The following is a 9,363-nucleotide window of genomic DNA, read 5'->3' as shown; positions in this document are numbered from 1 at the left end:
TTTCCAGCACTGATGCAGCCATGCCAATGAAGTGTGCGCTGCATCCTGTGGTAGTGTTGGCAGTGATGGAGGTTTCCTCAAGGTAAGGGAATGTCTGTTCCCTGACCTCAGGGCTGCATTGGCACAGGAAAGTTGGATAGGATTGGGTTCTAAAAGACACAAAAGAAACACCAGCAAACAGCCCCTGGAAAAGTTGTCATGCCTAGAGGAACAGGGATACTTGCTCTCACCTTTTAAACAGAAGAGAGTTATAAGACATAATCCATTTCTAAGGGGTTCCTTTACCCATTTAGCAGGCCTTGTGCCTTATCACTATCTTGACCACAAAACAAATACAGCAGGTTGGTTTTATGGCTTGCCTTGGCCAACTGGTTGGACTTTGCTTCATTGAACTGTTAAGAATTTCTGCCTCCCAAAAGGAAAAAGTGTCCCCCCAAGGAGTCATGCTCTGTCTTTCTTTCAGTTCAGGTGACCATGCTGAGAATGAAGTATGGAGAATAACTGCTGGCTATCAGCAGTTATCTGCTACAATAGCTAAACCTGAAACACCTAGATTCAGCTAGTATGGTCCAGTTGCCAGCTGCTGGGAACAAACAACAAAAGATGGCTGCCTCCAAAAGACGGTGGTATATTTAAGAGAGTGAGCTATGAGGCAGGATGCCTGTGATTCAAATCTTGCCTCTACTATGTGTACTATGTGGTCTTAGGGCCAAGCAATATATGATGTTGAAAGCAGTGTTGACCCTGACAGGCGACATTTCCACTTCATACTAATACAAACCTTGTAAGGTAAGGATATATTTACTATTCCCATATTGCATCTGGGCAACTAAGTTCACCTGCTGAGTCCATGTCACAGGTGAGATTCAAGTCATAATGGCAAAGTCCTGATTCACAACTCATCTCTTAGCCACTATTCTACACCAGCTCTCTTTTTAGTGAAGAGCAAGTGGACCAGGATCATAATGGATGGGACGAGGCACTTTTCTCCCACTCTCAGCCACAGACTGATCTAAGAGACCTCTGATTTAGCTAACCAAGGAAATCTGTTCCTACAGATGGGTAGCCCGGTCCTATTGAAATCCAGCCCAGTCCAGTCCTATACAGTTTGCACTGTATCCTGTGAGGGGATTTTGCAGTCTGGAGGTCTCCTCAAGGTAAAAGGACGTTTGTCCCCTTGCCTTGGGCAAAGCCCATCTGTGGCAATGGGTCTACTAAGACAAGCGCTTGCTAAATTGCTGATGCAAGTCAGAGTGGATCCATGTTGGTGAATCTGGCCCAGGAAGGGGGATAGAATATGACATGCAGCAGCGCTGCTGATCTGCCTCCCTCCTGGGACCTGCGTCTCTGTTTTCTGTCCCACAGCAAAGGAGAGCTACCACTCTGGCACCCTGGCTCACAGCATCAATACACCTTTGTAGGCCTTTGTAGCATTTCCATGAAAAGTGTATTTCTGGTTCTGGGTATGGAGTAAAGAGAGCTGGCTTGATGAATCACACGGGGCGGACTGAATGCCAATGTTTGATGGCCTGTGGGTGGCTTTTGGTATGCTGGTATGTTCAGCTGCTCTTTTGTTAATGTCATTCGAATAGGATGGTTGTGATCATGAATCTGGAATATCAGAACAAGAATGCTAACAGTGTGATCCTATGCATGTCGGAATAGGATGTTAGTCCCACTGCATTCATAAAGTGTGAGATTGAAGCCTAAGTACTGTGAAAAGGATCCTATAAACAGAGATTTCCTTGCTATGTTTCTTGTGTATCCAGGATAATGAATTATGATTGAATACAAGGCTGCAACCCTATCCATACTTTCCTAGGAATAAGTCCCACTGAACACAATGGGACTTACTTCTGAGTAGACATGGATAGGATTATGCCCTTAGTGTTATTGTATGTATCTTTAATGTATTTACTGTATTAAATTATTTTAACTTCCCTACTAAGGAAACCCACATTCTGTCACCATCAGTGGTCAAAAGCTCAAGGCTTTAGAAGTCATGGGGGAAATAAAATATCCTGTATTCCTGAGCTAACCTTCCCCTCCCTAATAGGTCCTTTCATTACATATCACACCCCAGTTGTATTTGCTGTCTCCTTAAAACACTGTCACATTCAGAAGGTTCTATTACATTCAAGATTGGCATAAAAAGAAGCAGAATCTCGCCAGGTGCAGCCTTCCCTATAACACTACTGCAAAGAATTCCATTAGGTTGGGGGGGGGGGAACCATTCTCGTTTTTTTTTCCTCCTTCTATAAAGGTTTAATACTCTTCTCAAGGTCTGGACATGATGCCTCAAACTAGATGAGACATTTGGGGTGCATTCAATACTATGATTCTATGGGCACATCAAAACTGGCAGAATGTCAGTGATTAGCTGCCCTGTAGCTCAGGAGTCCTCCAAGCCAAATATGCTAGGTGCTTAAATCCATGCTCAGCTTCCACACCTTCATCACTTATGTGCTTGGAGGGCCAGTTCAAGCTGTATAGTCCTGTAGGGCAGTGTTATTCAAACTGTGAGGCGCAGCTGCTTAGGGCCCTGCCAGGAACTCAGGCAGGGGATGTCCTCTCCCTCTCAATACAGTCACCCCCCCCCCCAGAATGTCTGCACTTTTTTTTAAGTAGAAGAAACAGAGTTGCTGAGCTTAGAGAGTGGCTGCTGCCGCCCTGCCCTCTTCCAAGCATGCTCCTTAACCCTCTCTGATCCTTGTCTGGTTGGTTCCTAGTTCCCAGCCTGTGATAGATTCTCATCAAAGTGAAATCTCTCTTTTTGACCCCATCTCTCTTCCACTCCCCCCTTTCAATCTCCAAACCTTCCCGCTTTCCTCCCTCTCCCCAAATAAAATGCTCCCTATTTTACCAGTCATAAAGTTGCTCTTAAAGTTGCTTCCATGCAGTTGGCAAAGGGAAGCACACACTTTACTTGGCCAGGAGCAGAAAAAGGGTACTGTTTTTAAAGTGATTTATTAATGTTGTTTGACTGAGGAGGAAAGGCTGTATTTTTAAAGTGATGAATCTTGCTATTTGAAGGGAATACTTATCAGCCATTGATGAAGTGATTGCCAGCCCAATCCTATCCACACTTTCCTAGGAGTAAGCCCCATTGACTGTAATGGGACTTACTTCTGAGTAGACATACATAGGCTTGAGCTGTGCATCTCCTAGTATAGGAGACAAATCAGCTTCCTAACCAAACCCTTATCAGCTCTGATATATTTTTATGGTCTATTTTTGTTTTCCCCACCAGCTGCTGGAAAAATTTAATTTCATTAAATTAATAAGGGGTTCAATCCTATCCAAGGAGAATGGGAGAAATGACTAGTTGAATTGGGGTCCACAGGGGTGTGTGTGTGTAACGTTGGTCAGACTGGTTGTTCACAAAGTTCATTTGATAAAACAATTCTATTGGTATGCTTACAAAGTTTAAAAAAATGAGTCCTCCTGGACCAGACAAAATCTACCTGCTCCAGCATCCTGTCTCCAACAGTGATCAGCAGCTGGCCATTTATAAAGCATGTGTATTGCTGTGTATTAATAATATATTTTTAAGATCTGCATTTAATTAATGATATGAATAATATAATTAATATTAATATAGTTTATATATATTTAATATTATATTTAATATAGTTAATATTTCTGGCCACTTCCTGTTTAATGATGTCACTTCCAGTCCTCAGGAACATGATGGGGAGTCATGGCCTACAGCCATGGGGGTCAAGGGAGCCACTGGCTGGAAAGTTTAAGTACCACTGCTGTAGGGAATCACACTGACCTGCCTTTGCCTAGGATAGTATGTTCTACAACATAACTGAGACAGGAACATGCTCATGGGTGTCAGGGTGAGCTCTGTGTTTCTAGAGGCACTTGCTAAAGATGACTCAATGCTGATTAGGCCCCCTTTGACATAATTTAACTCCACCCTATTGAAATTGTGAGCACAGTAGTTAAAGACTAATCAGAGGGTGGCTATTCTCCTCCCTTTCCAAGAATGATAGTTTGTGAATGGGAATTCCAATTCATATTAGCAGTCCTTGCAAGTAAAGAAAGTAGATGTGTTGCTATCCTAAAATTCAATGACCTTGGAATACAAGGGTTTGTCATTTGCATATGTATGGCATGTATTTTCAAGCAGTGAGACTGAACTGAATTACATTGACATTAAATTAAATTGAATTAAATTGATTTTAGAAATGGGCTATGTGATTTTTGAAATGGGCTAAGTCAGAATGCCAGATGCAAAGGAGGGCACTAGGATGCAGGTCTCTTGTTATCTGATGTGCTCCCTGGGGCATTTGGTGGGCTGCTGTGAGATACAGGAAGTTGGACTAGATGGGCTATGACCTGATCCAGTGGGGCTGTTCTTATGTTCTTATGACATGATCTTTTGACAACCTGACAAACAGATAAGCAAATTACTTCATCTGCTGCTCCAATGCAGCTTGTCCCTGTAGCCTGTATAAGATCATGCTTTACTATAGCCGCCACAATTCAAGGTAGTCCATAGAACTGGGCTATCAGAACCACCACAAAGCACAGAGAAGTGGAAATTAAATCGGAGCAGGAGGCATGTGGCAGATGTAGACATGCCAGCGTTGCCATAGGAACCAGTGTGCAAAAAAAAACAAGTGGGAGTAGCGGAAGCATAGCTTTTAGGAAGTACAGGCTTGTGATTAAGGAAACAAAATCCACTCAGCATGTCCTATATTTGTTACAGCTATTAATATAAACGTGTTAAAAGAGACCAAGGGTCTCTTTGTAAGCTGAGTTTAAGTGCGGAAGAAGTGTGAGTTGGAACTGTGTGTGAGTTGGAAGAAATATTTCTGTAAACTTCCACTGATTCATTGCTGAACAGCTTGTGCAGACAGGTTTCCAGATCATGTGAAATGTGTTAGCCAGCCCTACTTGTACAGGTTGGACCCCATTCTCACCTAATGCAATGGACAAACCAGAACTGCCAATCATTTTCCAAGTGCAGTTAAAAGCAATACCATTAGTATTGTCCCCATTAGCTTGACACCAACATGAAAGGGGAGATAGGAGTATGACCTCATTCCCTTTCCTTCTTGTGCAGGAGCAAAGCCTGCTCAGAACATGCTTTCATCTTAGGACACTTCTATGGAGCAAATCGTTTGGAAAGCCACAGATGAATGGCCATGTAAGAGCATTGCACACAAAAATGTACACACATTTTTGGTGTACATGTGCTGGGAATCTGCTGCCAGTCAGTTTCTCAGCATATTTTCATGCATATATAGCATATGTGTGAATGTAATTGTCATACACGACATGCAGATTACACATTATTTCCCAAATAAATGTGCATTCCATGTAGAAAAAACATAGCAGGTGAGGTGCCCCCTTAGTATGGGAGAAATAGATACAGGCCCAATTTGTCTGGTGGAAGAGTGAGTGGTTTCCCTCTCTTATAGGAACATATGAAACTCCCAGGCAGCAGCTCTCAAGAGTTTCAGCCCTGCTTGGAGATACTAGGGATTGAATCTGAGAACCAGTGGGGTTCTGGGGGAGGGTCCACATACGCCAAACATGACACCCCAAGCAGCACCCTCACCTGCTGCTTCCCCATCTGGAGTCCATCTGAGGACCTTAAAACACCACTTCTGGTTTTGGGGGGAAAACTGGAAGTGATGTTTAAAGGCCCTCAGGAGGCCTTCTGAGTGCCAGAGAGGCTCTGCAAGGCCTCTCTGGCCCTCAGGAGACCAACTGAGGTGATGTAACTGTTGGAGAGGGCACCTCCAGTCTCACCCTGGAGCAGGGGTTGGCAACCTGCGGCTCTAGAGCCGCATGCGGCTCTTTCAGCTGTCTGCTTCGGCTCCTGCCAGTGAAAGTGGCAAAGGGGGTAACAGGAGGCACCTGTGCTGGGAGGGCAGGCTGCTTCCCTCCGCCCCCTGAGCTCACTGCCCTCCTCTCCCTTCACCCCCACCTGCCCCGCATTGGTTTCCCTTTTCAATTTTGCCCGCTCTGCAGGCTTAAGCTCCCTGTTTTTCCCTTCCCCAACTCTCCAGCAGGACGCCCTCAGCCGTTGCGAGCCTTTGCAGCCCGCCTTTCCCTGAGCAGGTCCCCACTCAGTGCAAGGAGAGGCTTTTCCTCCACAGCTGAGGAGACATCCTGTGTGTCTACTCAGTAGTAAGCGGCCCTTTGGCCAAAAAGTTTAGGGACCCCTATATTACATTATGCACATAGTTAAGTGGAGTGCATCATGTGTCCATTCCTCTGTTATGTGAGGAGGATCACCAGCTGATAAGTATTTGAATTGGACCATTGTTCCATGAACTGATCACAGTGATATGGTAACATCGGTAAGATTTAACCTACCAATTAGGTTAAATCCTAATCAGTAGGTTTAGGATTGTTGCATTGTTACAACAATCTCAGTTTTTCAAATACATTTCCCAGAGAACCAAGGTTGGAACCACCATGATCAGAATACGATTAGTCCTGCAGACTGTCCTAAGGTCAGGACGGTATGGACAGCAGGAGTTCAGGAACTTGTAGTAGAAGGGGACATGGAACGTCCATCAAAATATGCCACAACAGAGGAAAAAGGATTGTTTCTGGGTCAGAGGGGTGTATTCCACATGCTTTCATATTGTCCTGTTCTGAGAGGATAGTTAACATTCTGCTAATAACAAGGCTTGTTTTCTCTGACCCCCTTCTTTTCTTCTGACATGGTGCCTCTTGAGAAGTTTGACTGTTCTCCCAACCCCACCCCTTTGGAGGTGAAAGTTATGCATGGTTGAGCAGAATTAATACATTTAAGAATTTACCCTGAAGGCAGCTAAATGGTTGCCAGGGAAACATCTTTCAAGCTTTTCTAAAGCACAATAGGGCACAAACAGGTTATTTGTTCACTTTGTAATGTACATTACATAGATATTGACTTGTGGAGGTGTCTTTACAGCCTGGTCACTCAGAAGTGTCTTACAGCAGGTCTACTCAGAAGTAGGTCCCCTTGTGCTTAGTAGGTCTTACTGAAAGGAAAGTGTGTATAGGATTGCAGCCTTAAGTTTGCTCAGAAGATCACTGGGTTGTTTGTGGTTGGGGCAATAACCTTCATATTGGCCTTTTCTAAGCTCAGCCAGTTGTTTAAAACTAAGCCTGAGTTACAGGATATCTGTATTAATGATCTGGTGCAAATTAACAATGTACTTTTCAAAGGAGGAAATGCCAGATAGGTGGATTAGCTGGGTTGTTTACAATCACTGTCCACAAAACATCAGTCTTCTCATAATTCTGTGAGTGACCAGACAGCTAGAAGCCATGCAAAACAGCCTAACATGTGGTATTAGCCACATGTGCAAGACATGTATTCGACATATTCTCAAAGACATGTACTTCACTTCTTTCTGAGTAGGTCCTGAGTGAACTGGGGCTTACTGGAGACTCATAATGTTCTGAATGGGTTATTACTCTCCTGACCTTGATTCTGAATCAACTAATAATGACTGTGTTTGTTAGTATTTTTGCACAACTTTGGCTGGTGTGACAACCGCGGCCTTTTCTGGTGAAGGATGATCTTGTTAACCTCTTGTCAACTAGATCTTGTTGATCTAGTTATTTCTACAGTAATACCATCTACGCAGGGCTGTTCTTGAGAAGCCCCTGGACATGGCAACTGTTACAAAATGTGGCACTGAGGTTTCAGGCAGGCAGCCTTCTGATCTCATTACACCAATAGAATGTCAGTTGCTTCAGTTGCTAATTTGTTTCTGGGCACAGTTCAAGGTGATGGTTCTGACCTTAAAAGCCCTTAACATTTTTGAACTTGGTTATGTGAAGGACCACCTATCCATCATGACACTGGCCACACTCAACAAGAGAGGCCTAGCTGTGCATACACACACCCCGCAGAGAGTAGGGACACATGATCCAGCCTTTCTCATGATAGAGGGCATGTGCCCTTATGGCATATTTGCGACACCCAGTGCTGGCACTGGAGCTGAGCCCCAGTGCTGGCCCAGTTCAGAATTGGGCACTGAGGACCCAATCCTATCCAATTTTTCAGTGCTAGTGCAGTGGTGCCAATGGGACATGCACTGCATCCTTTAGTGGAGTGGCAGTCACAGAGGCCTCCTCAAGGTAAGGGAACATCTGTTCCCTTACTAGCTGCACCGGTGCTGGAAAGTTGGATAGGATTGGGCCCTCAGTCAGCAGGCACCAAGCAATATAATCAATGATACTTCGTAGCTCAGCCATAACGTTTGCTTATAAAATGTGACCTCACATATCTCAAGGTGGAGATAGTGTAGTGTGCCAAAGCCATCATGAAAGCATTTTTGTGAATGTTACATTTTCTGATTGATGATAAGGATTAAGGGAAAACCTTGCCTTGTTAACTTTCTTAAAATTAATGTTGCCAGCTCTGTAGTCCTGTTCTTTCATATGTACTATTTAGACTGGTCACTAGAGGGCAATAATAGCTAAATAAAATTAAGCCTCCACTGTGTACTGTATCTCTTTTGTTTTTATTATTTTGTTATTAGTGAAGACAGTTACTGCCCTATACAAAGAGGTAACTAATCTTTTAACAGAGAAACCCTTAATAAATTATTTCAGGGCCCAATCCTAAAAAGTGCGTGCTGACTTACCACCAGCGAGCACTGTCGCAAATGTGCCATAAAGCACATTTGTGAGGCCCTAGCGCCATTATGGGGCTACTTGCCTTACCCAAGGGAAGGGGACAAAAGTTCCCTTCCTCCAGGGGAACCGCTGGCAGCTGCCCTGTTGCACATAGGATGCTGCAGCAGCCATTTTGGTGCAGCAGCAGTCCCGGCTCAATGGACAGCTCAAGACTGGGCTGCCTGTCAGTTAAGAAACTACAACCTTTATCTGTATGAAAAGCAAATTGACTAACACAGGAGTTTCAAACATTTCATACTGTGGGCTGAATAGCATCCATGGAGGCTGCTGAGGGCTGGAAGTGATGGCATTAAGCAAGAACTAATGTTATTAAGCAGATGATGATCAGAAATAAGCACTTTTTTCTCACTTAGGAACATATTAGCTGCAAATGACAGAAGGGCAGCCCATGTGATAACTGGGCTCTTCCATATCTTTAAAATATGATCAAGATTTGTATATTTTCTCTTCTGTTGCTACCAGAACTTAATAGGATTTACTTCTAAGCAGACATGTATGGGATTGGGCTGTTCTCTGTGATTGAATGATGAATGGTATGAATGAGCAACAAACAGTAGTGGGATATTTCCTAGAAACTCAGCCAAAGACAAGTTGTTCTAATAAGAAAATAAATATTATGGACACCACTCCAACGATTCTTTAAAGTAAGGAGTCTCAGGCTGCAATCCTAACCTCACTTTCCTGGGAGTAAGTCCCATT

This window comes from Tiliqua scincoides, chromosome 1, assembly GCF_035046505.1.
Source record: "Tiliqua scincoides isolate rTilSci1 chromosome 1, rTilSci1.hap2, whole genome shotgun sequence".
Taxonomy (NCBI): Eukaryota; Metazoa; Chordata; class Lepidosauria; order Squamata; family Scincidae; genus Tiliqua; species Tiliqua scincoides.
This window is presented reverse-complemented; position numbering follows the sequence as displayed.